The sequence below is a fragment of the Chlorocebus sabaeus genome, chromosome 21 (genome assembly GCF_047675955.1).
Source record: "Chlorocebus sabaeus isolate Y175 chromosome 21, mChlSab1.0.hap1, whole genome shotgun sequence".
Taxonomy (NCBI): Eukaryota; Metazoa; Chordata; class Mammalia; order Primates; family Cercopithecidae; genus Chlorocebus; species Chlorocebus sabaeus.
In genome coordinates, this window is record NC_132924.1 from 36,585,802 (window position 1) to 36,598,621 (window position 12,820).

Below are 12,820 nucleotides of genomic sequence, written 5' to 3' on the forward strand. Positions count from 1 at the left end.
GCCGTATGTTCTACTCTGTTGGATTTTCAAGAGGCCTCGTGATCACCCCCTTAAAGCACTGAAGACCATCAACTGTGGTGGAGAAAAAGTGTTGGTCCCCCGACCAACAAAGAAAATACCACACAGAAGTATGATATTCTGCCACCATGATACTGATAGGGCGGGGGAAGACCTTAGAGATATATTGTTTTTAAGGGGGAGGGGACTCTGGGTTCTTAGTTTCACTCCTTATTAGCTGTGTGACCTTGGGCCAGCTATTTAACTAACCTCTCTGAACCTGAGTTTTCTAACCTGTAAAATGGAAACAATGACAGTACCTACTTCATCACATGTCATTAAAGAACAAAATAATGAATGTAAAAGTTATTTAGGATTGCAATAAATATTAGTGCTGCTGCTATACCCACTGTATTAGGTTCCCGTGGCTGCTATAACAGATTATCACAGACTAGTAAGTTTTCTGGTGGCTTAAAGCAACAGAAACTTAGTCTCTCACAGTTCTGAGGGCCAGAAGTTCAAAATCAAGACGTTGTCAAGATTGGTTACCTCTGGAGGCCCTGTGGACTGCCCCCAGGTCCCACAGTTGTAAGATCACCCTCACCCAGTTCTCTATAAGCCCATGGGGGAGGCCAACATGTTTCACGCCTTACTCTATGCCCCTGGTTAATTCTAAAGGTCACACTGATTTGGCCGTAATGAGGTTCAGAATGCATTAACCCAAAATATGGTACTTTGACATTTGAGAAGCAGAAAGAACTCTCTGACCTCCTCCTGCCCTCCTCCCATAAAACCTAGAAAGGAGTCTTCTGACCATCTCCTAAAGTAGGTCACAGACCCTCAGGTGAGAGGTACCTGTTAAAAGAAAAACTTTAGCCAAACTAAATTTAAAAGAGTTTAACTGAGGAGGGGCACAGTGGCTTACACCTATAATCCCAGCACTTTGGTAGGCCGACGCAGGTGGATCGCTTGAGCCCAGGAGTTCAGACAAGACTGGGAAACATAGGGAGACTTCGTCTCTTTTAAAAAAAAAAAAAAAAAGAGTTTAATTGAGCAAAGAACCAGGCAGCCTCCTGAGCCAGAGTAGGCTCAGATACTCCAGTGTGCAACCATGTGGTGGGAGAAGATGATTTATGGACAGAAAAAGGAACATGGCAAACAGAAAACAGAAGTGAGGTACAGAAATAGCTGGATTGGTTGCAGTTTGGTGTCTATCTTATTTGAACAGGGTTTGAACAGTGGCCACCTTTGATCCACCAAACCTCGGTGGATCTCGGCGCGAGAGTAGGCTACAGTCTGTATACAACTCCATTTAGGTTATAGTTCATGTTGTATAGAGAAGACTCTAGGTCAAACTTAAAATATGTAAGGAGGCAGCCTTAGGCTAAACTTGATTTAACGTACCCATCTTATACAGAGAGGAAAGGAACATTCTTATCTCTGAAGACACAGAGACAGAAGAATCTGAATTGGCCACAATTCCTCTCCTCCACCCCAGTTTATTACCATTAGATCATGCTCCTTTTGCCCAATCCTACTTCTCCACAACTATCCACTTTTTCATCAAACAGCGTGGAAATACACAGGTTTCCCTGTTTCTTTGGGTCCTCATTTCTGAAGGCTTTTGCGTCACATAAAACTTGTATCAGATAAATGTGTATGCTTTTCTCTTGTTAATGTGTCTTTTGTTATAAGTGAGAAAAATAAACATTTTTCATCCTCTACAGTTTCTGGCACCCAGCGAGGGACAGTGGAGACACCCCATTCACTCCAGGTTCTGCAGATGAGATCTGGGACAACTGACAAAAAGCTGGAAAAAGGTAAGAATTCTTGCCAAAGTCAGCTCTACTGGATCTTTATCTGTGGCACCCCATGGAGAGAAGAAGGTTAAAAAATTTTTTTTGTCCCCTACTTCCCAAATTCTGATGATCAAGAGAAAATCATTTGTTTGAATTGTGACTCCTATGTAAATGTGATTTGGGGTACCCATTCATTATTGATCCTTTCCCTCCCAGGGACAGCTATAACTTTCCTATTTGTCTTGTGTCCTGAGAGCTTAGCTTGACTTTCTACCTGTCAGGGCATGCAAATTGTTGGCATTGTAGTCCATAAAATTAAGCTGTAAGTAGCTAAAGTTAGACCAGCCAGGATGCCAATCAACTTCTGCTTTGCTTTGCTTTTCTGCATTTTAGGGTACATGGAGAAACTCTGGAAGATGCTGCCCTGTCTACATAAGGACATTACAATCTTGTAACCTCATCTGAATCTTTGGCCCTACATTCTCTCATATTCTGAAGATTCACCTAGTACCCCAATTGTTTGAAACTCAAATACTCTGTTCTCTTGAATCGATGTTAACCATGAGTAAGTTACTGGGCTACAGGTCTTACAAAACCATAACAACAAAAAAGAAATCAATATTAACAATAAATAATTATAGAAGGAAAATTTAAATTAAATTAGAAAGTTAATTCTTTTATTAATTTGCCTGGAATTTTAGCTTGAGGAAAAATCGACTTAATGAAAGGAAAATGAGGTGGAAGGAGCTTTGGATAAAGCAGATGAGGACTTCTGGGTATTTTCAAGGCTTTAAAGGTCAATTTTATTCTATTCCATTTTGAATTTATAGATTTTTTTCCAAATGAAGAAATATTTTATAGCTCTTTACATTTTTTAAACTGCGTTCAACATAAAGTTTCATTTATGAGAGCAACCAAATGAGTGGAGATTTTATAGAGCAGCCACACTAGTTGAATTCCAGCAACTGATAAATTGGCAATTGGGAAGAGATTACTGCTGCCCTAGCTCAAAACCTCACTACCCAGAGTTGGTCAGGGGCATCAGCATCACCTAGGAGCTGGTTAACAATGCAGAATTGCAGCTCCTGGTCCTAGGGAATCGAAATCTGCATTTAACAAGATCCCAAAGGGGTTCACAGGCAGTTTGAGAAACTGTGCTTCTGCCACTGAACAAGGGTGTCTTATGAAATAAAATATCTAACCAAGGGAAAGTGCTCATAAAGAATATACACTTGATTTTCATTTCCAACAACAACATCACAAATTGAGCTAAGAAGATCCTCTTGACAAAGGTACTAGAGGTGTAGATAAACTATTAAGTGTTTTCTAAAAGCCAAACTCAAAAGACAAAGGGAAATTTCCAGATACCCCCCAAAACACAATGAAATTCATAGCACGTGAACTAACGCAGCAGAATCCCAGGGGGTATCAGACATGGTGAGAGGCTCTAACAGCAAGGGACTAGAATAATGAAATGCCCATGAAAATCAGAGATGAGGCCTTGAACCCAAGTGTGAGCTAGAACTCACACAATGCCTGCTTTGTGTAAGGGGAACAGGAGAACTTACCAAGAGGGCCCGGGGTAGAAGCAAAGAAGCTTCTTTGGGGTCTGATGGTCCCCAAAGCCCTAGTGTGTGCCACACAATCAAATAAATATCATCCATATGGTGTTGGAATCTTAAACTCATAAAATACTGCAAAAATTCATCCTAGACAAATGAAACCCTTGGGATACCCAGCCATGGCAAATATAAAACCTCTGAAGATATTTCCACAGAACTGAACATACATGATTCACACAAATCAAAAATAATTCCAGTTGAGAATGAGCCCACACGCAAAAATTAAAGCCACATAAAAAAGGGATTCATTATAAGGGGACATTATCAGGTACTACAAGCAGTGGATTAGCATACCCCAGAATATGAGATAATAGAACAATTCAAAAGGGACTATAGTTTGAGTTTAGCTTCAAAGCAATTTACTAGCAGACAATTGATAATTTTTTTAAAAACGTGAGGCTAATGGATAGCTTACAGATGAGGAAATTGAAGCTGAGAGAGACAGAGTGCTAATAAGGATTGAGAACTTATAACAAATTTAGTCCCAGTGCCTTTTCTACCATATCACATTATCTGTTTGTTTGTTTTTTTCTCTTGTTTCATTATTTATTTATTTATTTTGTAGATACAGGAACTCACTATGTTGCCCAGGCAGGTCTTGAACTCCTGACCTTAAACCATTCTCCCTCCTGGGCATCCCAAAGGGCATTACAAGTGTGAGTCACCATGCTGTGACACATTACTTGTTTCTAATAAATGTGTAACTCATACCTACCAGTTGAATCAACTCTTTGACTTGTGTAAAGCAAAAGAAAGAAGTGATTCTTAAATGTAGAAAGGAGAATTCTCATCCAGTTTATTTGGTCTCCATCAGTCCTATTTCATATACACAGAAAGCAAACAAATAAGTAGGAATCTTTGTGTGCCCAAGAATTTTTGTTGAGAGAAAAAGGAGGTGACAACAATTTTGAGACAATTGAACAAAATGGGAGGTAATAGGTAAATAGACAACTGAATGTCCAGGATGTTTAAACGACAAGGATTTATACTTAGGAGTTGCTTTTATTTTTCCAAAGCAGAATGTCAGGTAATCGCTGTAACCTGAGCTGAGCTGAGCTGAGCTTTTGCCTTTACTTCCAGAGCATTGGCATAGTGTCTCTGAAAACCTACTGCAAGCAGCAGCTCTGACCCACCAACCCTCACACAGGGTGCTAAGGAATTGTTGTACAGCTCAGGCATTGCCGCAAAGCTGTAATTTCTCATTTCTTACCCCTTCAGTAAATTATAATTTAAATTCCATCATTCAAAACTGCCTGATCTTGGGCCAGATGCATATATCACAAAAAGGCATTAAAATCTGACCTTTTATATCCCCAATAAGAAATGTCATGAGTCCATCACAGAATCATAACTCCCTCTCGAATTAGAGCTAAGAAAGATTTGAACTTCAAAGGGGAGCTCTTCAATTACAGGCAAATCTGAGGACTTTTCTGGTAACCTCTTAAAATTCTGAATTAAAAAAAAAAAAAAAGAAAATGATTTGTATTTCAGAGCAAAAGCAACCGTGAGTAAATAGCAGTCTGTCAAAGGATGCTACATGTGAAAGTGAGAAAGGAGTTCATTGGTGCATTTCTTTGAAGTCCGTCCCAGGATAACTGGCAAGTCAAAAATCAGTAACATTTGAGCAGAGGCCCTAAAACCCAAAACAATTATCCGCAGGCTCTTCTGCTGGCTAAGATTTACATCTAGTGGGTTCATCAGGACAGATACCATAGAGGCTCTGCAAAGAGTACTATGGGGCTTAGTGACTTCAGAGCTTGCTCTTGGAATATTTATCATTTTAGCTCAGTCAATAGCTAGTCCTTTGCCAGTGGGGAGATAAGCAAGCAGTCTTATCAGTCTTGATCCTTTCAAAAGGTTTTTGTTCCACAGAACACTGGGGAGCAACCATCTTCCCTCCAATGCCTATCCAAACCTGGGAGAGTGAATGGGAGACATTTTAGACCGTCATAAAAATGATTCACTTAAATAAGAAAGAAAAATCTTAACTAAATAGGAAGACATCAGGATAGAAAGCATCCAGAGAGAGAGGTTTAAGAGCAGTACCAGTTTGTTTTGGCATGATGGACAACAGGGCGACTTGTTCTAATTGCGACTTGTGGGGGCAGTTCTAGTTGAGGAAGGTAGACCGAGGCGCTTCCACCTACAGCCACATAAAAGCAGAGCTGGTGTCCAAGGGAAAACTATGACAGAGCAGGATGGTTTCTCACAATCCATTTTTGTCTTCATTCATTTAATAAATAAAGCTCCAACTCTGTATAGATTCATCTCTGACATATATAAAATAATATTGGAGCTGAGCTTTAAAGCATAGGTAAGATTTGGACATACAGACAGACTACTGGAAAGTACAGTATTTTTCTCTGTACAACAAACAAGAAGCCAACTAAATCATTGGGCTAGAGTGTTTGCCACCTTCACTGCATCTGTGAATTGCCTGGGGAGAATGTTTAAAAACCAATGCTTGGGCCCCACCCTCAGCTATTTTGGTCTAATTAATCAGGGATGAGACCCAGGCACGAGTAGTTTCATTTTTTTGAGGACTTCCCAGGTGATTCTAATGTACAGCCAGCACTGAGCATCTTGAGCTAGAACATAGCAAGCATGGAACCAGTATTTACCTTTGGAAGTCAATATGTTCCTACTAAAACTTGACAAGAATCCAACTGCCAGTGTGCCATGGCTCATGAATTGACACAATTTCCTTATAGATAAGAGTAGGGGGAGAGACAATAATAAAACACTGACTTCAACCTAGCCAAAGTCCTCTGCGAGTTCCATCTCTCAGAAGAGGGAATAACACAGAAAGTTAATGGACACCATTTGGTGCTCCGGTGGACTTGCCGCCAGAACAGCTCCTAGTGAGAGGAGCTGAGGGAGGAACTGGCCACGTGGAGTTACAGTGGGCAAGCTCAGGGTGTGCACATGCTGCTTTGAAACCAGAGTCAGGAGCACCTGATGGTCTCACCATTGCGATGGCCTCTGTGACAATTTAATAATGAAAACATGGGATTTTCTCAGTGAGAAGGAATCTTTCAAAGTTTGAACTTTAAGAGGTCATAATGTTCCAATCTTAAATGAGTCGAGTGCTTGCACTGGGCAACCACAGCGAGTCTTACGTGTGAGGCTTGGGACCATGTCTGCAATGGATTCACATTGCTTTCAAGTGGCCTCCTACTATAAATAGGGTAACTTGTGTTCTAGTTATCTATTGCTACATAACCATCCACCCCAAACATTCAGTGGCTTACTATATTGTTCTCTCTGAGTTCTGTGAGTTGCCTGGCTCAGTTGGCTAGTTCTCCCTTGGTTCTGTTACACAGCTGTGGTCAAATAGTGGCTAGAGTCTTCTGAACCCTCAACTGGACTGGACATCCAAGATGAAGCACTGGCATGGCTGGTTAGCCATTAGCTGGGAACTCAGTGAGAACTGTCCACTGTAGTGCCCATGTGAAGCCTCTTTATGTGACTCAGTTCCAAGAGACAGGAAGTAGAAGCTTCCAGTCTCTGAAATCCTAGGCTCAGAAACTGGCAAATACTGCTTCCACCATATTCTATTGGTCAAAGCAGTCACAGAGTCTGCCATATTTATAAAGAAGAAATGAGACATAGACCCCATGTCTCAAGGGTGAAATGTCAAAAAATGTATAGCAGTCTTCAATTCTCCACAACTTGTGAGTAGATTAGCCCTTCTTATTCTCAACACTGTATATTTGAGCTTTAAAAAGATATTTTTACATGGTTCTCTGATAGCAACTCCCACAGCAAATATAAAAGGGCAATAACTATACTATTACTCATTGCAGATGCATTGCCTGTAAGTTTGAGTTGTTTTTTCCAGCAGTCAGGATGAGTTGGTGTCAAGCATCTCTTCTCTCTGCTCAGTCCCCTTGGTGGCCAAAAGCAAACGTATGCAAAGACAGGTGACCAGGGTGAGAAACAGTCAGTGAACCACGGCACAGGTCAGAGCCACACACAAGGGCCAAACCCATAGCTTGGGCCTTATAGCCACTCTAGAATTTTTCCACAAATTGTGACTGTTGGAATTCTGCCAATGTCAGCCCCACAGTCCGTAATGATCCAGTGCCCAATAGTTTCTGCATCACTAAATGTTTGTGGGCTCAGAAATCAATATTTAATCACACTTAGCCAGAGCCCAATATTCTGTGCACTCAGCAGTGTATGTTTTTGGTTGCTGGGTTTATAAAAGTTAACATGAGAAGCAGAACATTCGTTAGAATGAGCTGCATTAAAAATATTACCACTGTGGTACAAATCACTGTTAATGACATTTATTGAGTGCTCATTTTACAAGGGTCCCACTCAACCAAGAGTTTTAAGATGGTACAAAGGAAATGGAAGACAGTTTTTTTTAACCTCAGAGGCTAATGTTTCTCCTTTTTTTCCCTCAGCCCTTCACTAGAAACATAACAGCTGGATTACTTCCCAAAATCTTTGTCAGTTTTAAAATCCTGTTCAGAGTAATGGGAATATCAGCTACACCTGATTTCCTGGTAGGCAATTGCTAGTTCGGCGAGGAGCGCATTGAGAGACCAAATAGGCTTTCTCAATACTCAAATCTTCTGAACTGTTTGAAAATCACAAAGATCTAAGAATCCTGATATTACAGTCCGGTCCAGGGCTGGTTGGCATGGGTGTTTTAGGCAACATGCTAATGAGGTAAGTCCAGTCTTCAAGTGCCTTCATCCAAAATTCACATAGCAGGTCCTATAGTTAAAACATAAATGAGGGGAGTCTATGTGAGGAAGTGAGAGTAATTAGTACAAGGGCTGCACTGTGCATAGCAAACCCACCCAAAATTCACACTGTGCAACTGCAGATATTGACATGGAGGTCAGTGGAAACACACACATTCACAACTGTGGAAGTTATATTCTGCAACTTTGCCTTGTTTCTCTACATAAATTCATCCTGAGGAAGAGAAAAGTAGGTCTCCAACATCCCAGGAGATAAACTAGTATGATTGGGTAGGGCTTGACCTTCTCCTGTTGACCATAAACAATTTCACAGGAAATCAACATCAGACAAGACCACTCCATGGCCATGTTAGAACAAGATGAAACAGGACCACTCGGTAACTGCATCTGAACAAAACCAAACCACAAATACCAAAAATCCCTCTCTCCCTGCTTATGTGAGTGAGTTCTGCTCTGTTCCCAGTTAGAGCTTTAGCTTTGCTGCTCTCCCTCAAGATTTACTGACGAACGTCCAATTCAGAGTGAACTTCCAATCCTTGGATCCTCCCCAAGTTACCCAACTAAAGCCCAGATCCTACAAATCATTTCCAACATTCTCTTACTGAAGCTTGCCAGGCTCCCCGTGGAGAGATGAGTAATAATCACAACTTTTTCAAGTACAGGTATGGTCCTTCACCAGAGAGCATTGACAAGAAATATAGATTTGGAGTGAAGGTTGGAAAAGTAGGACCATGGATGTCTTGCCTTTGGGGCAAGACACGATGGGGCACTATTAATAGTGTAGCATAGCTGGCATTTTAGTCAGGGTTCCCCAGAAAAATAGAACCTATAGGATACATAGTGAAATATCAAAGGGGGCTTATTAGGGGAATTGACTCACTTGATTATGAAGGCTGAGAAATCCCATGATAGGCCATATGTAAGCTGGAAAACCAAGAAAGCCAGTAGCATGGCTCAGTTCAGGTCTGAAAGCCTCAGAACCAGGGAAGCTGGTGGTGAAAGTTTCAGTCCAAGGCTGGAGGTCTTTTGATGCAAGTCCCAGAGTCCAAAGACCAAAGAACCTGAAGAGTTTACATTCAAGTGAGGAAGGTCATCCCAGTCTGGCAGAAAAATAAAGTTCACCCTTCTTCTGCCTGCCTTTTTGTTCCGTCTGAGCCCTCAACTGTTTGGATGGTGCCTGCCCACATTGAGGACATATCTTCCCCACTCAGTCCACCAACTCACACATCAATCTCTTCTAAAACACCTGTACAGGCACACTTGGGGCAGCCCAGTCATTCTAATCTAATGCAAAGCACCCTGGTTTCCCTTTCAGCAGAAGTATGGGCTCAGTGCCTACTGACTATTGGGAATAATTATTGCTTTACCAGCTATCCGAGTATTCCTTAACCCAGCCAAGGAGGCACACAAAATCAGCCACCACAACTGGAAAGGTGGCTATGTAGCCATTTTCTTCCAGGTTCACATTTTACAACTGCATAAAAACATCAGTACTACCATTGATACAATCTGTATGAGTCTATGTAAACATTGGCTGTGCAGTTGGAATCTGCCTTCACCCCTTAAAAAGTAGACGTTCTCTTCAGTCCAAATTGGGTTTCTTTACACATACAATCTCCACACCTTACATGCTATGATGTATCTTTATACTCAAAGACTTCTATATTTTTCATTTTGAATACAAAATAATGACATCCAGACTCTCATTTGAAGATTTGTGGCAGACTAGAGCACCACCTGTTCTTGATGTTTTTTCCCAATCAACTAAGCATTTAAATTGTTTCTCATCTAAATTGAATTTGTCTTTTTTTTAAATCCTTTTTCTTTCCCACAGCCATCAGCCATATCTTTGTAAGCAACTGTTTAATATGCCTAAGAAACAAAAGTGTAGTTGTAGGGAGGTGGAAATTAGAGAGGATAGGATAGAATGGTGAAGAAAAACTGTAACCTAGTACTAGACCTGGAACTCACCTTGTATAAGGTGAGCTTGGACAAGACCCTTCGCCTCTTTGGACTTTAGTTTCCTCCTCCATAAAATGAGGTGAAGATGAGGTCACTAAACTTTCACAAGGTAAAATTGTCACTGTACTCTTATTGCCCACTTTCACTTCCTCATGTCTCAGAAGAAGAGCAGGAGCCCCTTCTTCATTCTAAGACTTTCCCTTCCATTTGAGACCCAAGTTCATCCTCCCTGGCTTCCATCAGGATGTTGTTCTTTTTTTGAATCTTTAATTCCTTTTTTTTTTTTTTTTATTAGCTTCTTCCTTTTTTCTACCAAAAACCCAGCTTCCAATTCACTATCAAGAACCACTAACCACACCTGTGGTCTGTGGCGCACACCTGTAATCTCAGCAGTCTTCCAAGCTGAGGTGGGCAGATAACTTGAGGTCAGAAGTTTGAGACCTGCCTGACCAACATGGCAAAAAATTCACCAGGTATGGTGGCACATGACCGTAATCCCAGCTATTTGGGAGGCTGAGGCATAAGAATCACTTGAACCCAGGAGGCAGATGTTGCAATGAGCCAAGATCGCACCATTGCATTCCAGCCTGGGCAACAGAGGGAGACACTGTCAAAAAAAGAAAAAAAAGCAACCAATAACAGTTGACTTCTATGGCTTCTTTCTCCACAATTCAACTAGTAGATTGCCCACTGGTTCCACATTCCTTCCTTCACAGCAGATCCATTTGAAATCACCCCAGTTTTTAAGTGACTGGGAAAACAGGAATCAGAGATTCTGATGGCTCAATTTAGACTCAAGGAAACATTTTGTTTTCAAATGCACGTGTGTTGGAAATGAATTAACACAGCAGTATTACAAGGTATAGTAATCAATATATAATTGTGTTCAATTACTTGTTTGAAGCAGACCATATTTCTATTTTTCCATTAAATTAATTAGAAGCTTTAATGAAAACCTGTTTGGAACACATAATTTGCACGAATTCAATTTTTAAAATTGAATTGGCATTTAAGCAAGTGGTTTTTTTTTTTTCAACCAGCTACCAATTCATTTCTCTTGGTTTATGGTTTCATTTATGGTCGATTTTGTTAGACTAGAAAATTATGGTAATTTAGCTCTTCCCTAAAAGAAACTAGATGGAACTTACAAGGCCTATGCTGGTGAAAGATAAAAGAAAATCCAGTTTTTTGTAATTTTCTTTAAGATAGAAAGTATGGCATTTACCCATACCTATATTTTGGGTGTTATCCAAAATAACAGGTCAGGAAATTCTAGGTTTGTCTCCTCTGCTCCCACACTAACCAAGCCCTGGATCTACTTTCCTGATAATACTCAGAACTACGGAATTGGCAATGAACAGGACTGGCCAAAGCTGTAGCAGCTTTCAAATTGCTTTTAGTAAATAATCTCATTCTATCCTCATCACCCTGGGTAATCAAAAGGGGCAGATAAGCAAGCAATTTTCTCTTCCCAGTTTCCTAGTATCATATAAAAGACCATCTTCCTCACCTTCATTCATGAATTCCAAAGACATTTATTGTGCGTTTACTGTATGCCAGCAGCTGTTCCAGGTCAGTGGTTCTCAAAGTGTGGTCCCCAGACCAACACCATCAACAATACCCGGGAACTTGTGAGGCACATTTTCAGCCCTACCCCATATGCCAGACTTTGAGAATGGCTATTCTAGACTTTCAGCTACAAAGGTGAGTACTCATGTCGTGGCTTCAAAAGATAGACAGACAAGTGAATAAATCACTGCAGTATAATGAGCTACATCCACAGTAATAAGAACATAGAAGAAAAGCAAAGTGAGAAAACCAATGGCATTCAAGAGAAGGCCCACTGACCTAAAGCATGCCCTGTGAAGACCACAAATAAAGGAGTAGAACAAGCAAAAGCTCTCTAACCAGGTGTGGGGTCTCAGGTAGACATCTACCTCCCTGGGTCCCAGGGTGCTCACCAAGGAAGTGATGACCACATCAAAGGTGCTGAAGCAGAATCTAGTCCAGATAGATAACCTGTGAAGCTCCTTCCATGTTCTGTGACTCTCTGCCCCCATTTCCAAGGAGATTACGGTCAAATCTGAAGTCAAACATCAAGAATACATGAAAGAATAAATGAAGAGGTTGTTGTGGTTCATTTTCTTTGGGGAAATCCTCTGTGTGGATGGAAGATGAGAACCAGAAGAGCCTTTCACTTTGTTCAATACCAGTCCCTTATAACACCAACAGCTTCCTATTGGGTAAAAATGAAGTGACCATCCTCATCTTTCTGACCTTGGCTATGAGAAAAGGGGCCTGAAGACCTTTCTGTAGTGTTCCTCCATACGGACTTCCCGGTGGGACACTCCGTGCAAATGTAAACACATATTCCTTAGGAACAGCTGCTATCTGGATAGTGCTTTTCCATTTGGAAAGTGACTCATCTGTGTTATCTTTTTTATGCTTATCAACAGTCCTGTGATCCAAACATCTCTTTCATTTCTCACTGAGAAAAAAACTAAAAAAACTCTGAAGGAGCGGTGTTATGAGTTCAATTGTGCCACCCCCTCCAAAAAAAATCATTCATATGGGGAAGTTGTAACCCCCAATGCCTCAGAATGTGACCGTATTTGGAAAAATGGTCATTGCAGATATAATTAGTTAAGATGAGGTCATATGGAGTAGGGCGAGCTCCTAATTCAATGTGGCTGGTGTCTTTATAAAAGGGAAGATTTGAGCA

At 40.9% G+C, this 12,820-nt stretch overlaps 1 long non-coding RNA gene across 1 annotated transcript; it reads right to left on the reverse strand.

Moving 5' to 3' along the window:
- Positions 1–7,634: 7,634 nt before the first annotated feature.
- Positions 7,635–12,481, reverse strand: LOC140709563 (uncharacterized). The gene is made up of 3 exons (XR_012090061.1): positions 12,060–12,481; positions 9,017–9,197; positions 7,635–8,146 (listed from the first exon to the last, which is right to left on the reverse strand). It is a non-coding gene; the product is annotated as an uncharacterized lncRNA (long non-coding RNA).
- Positions 12,482–12,820: the final 339 nt, after the last annotated feature.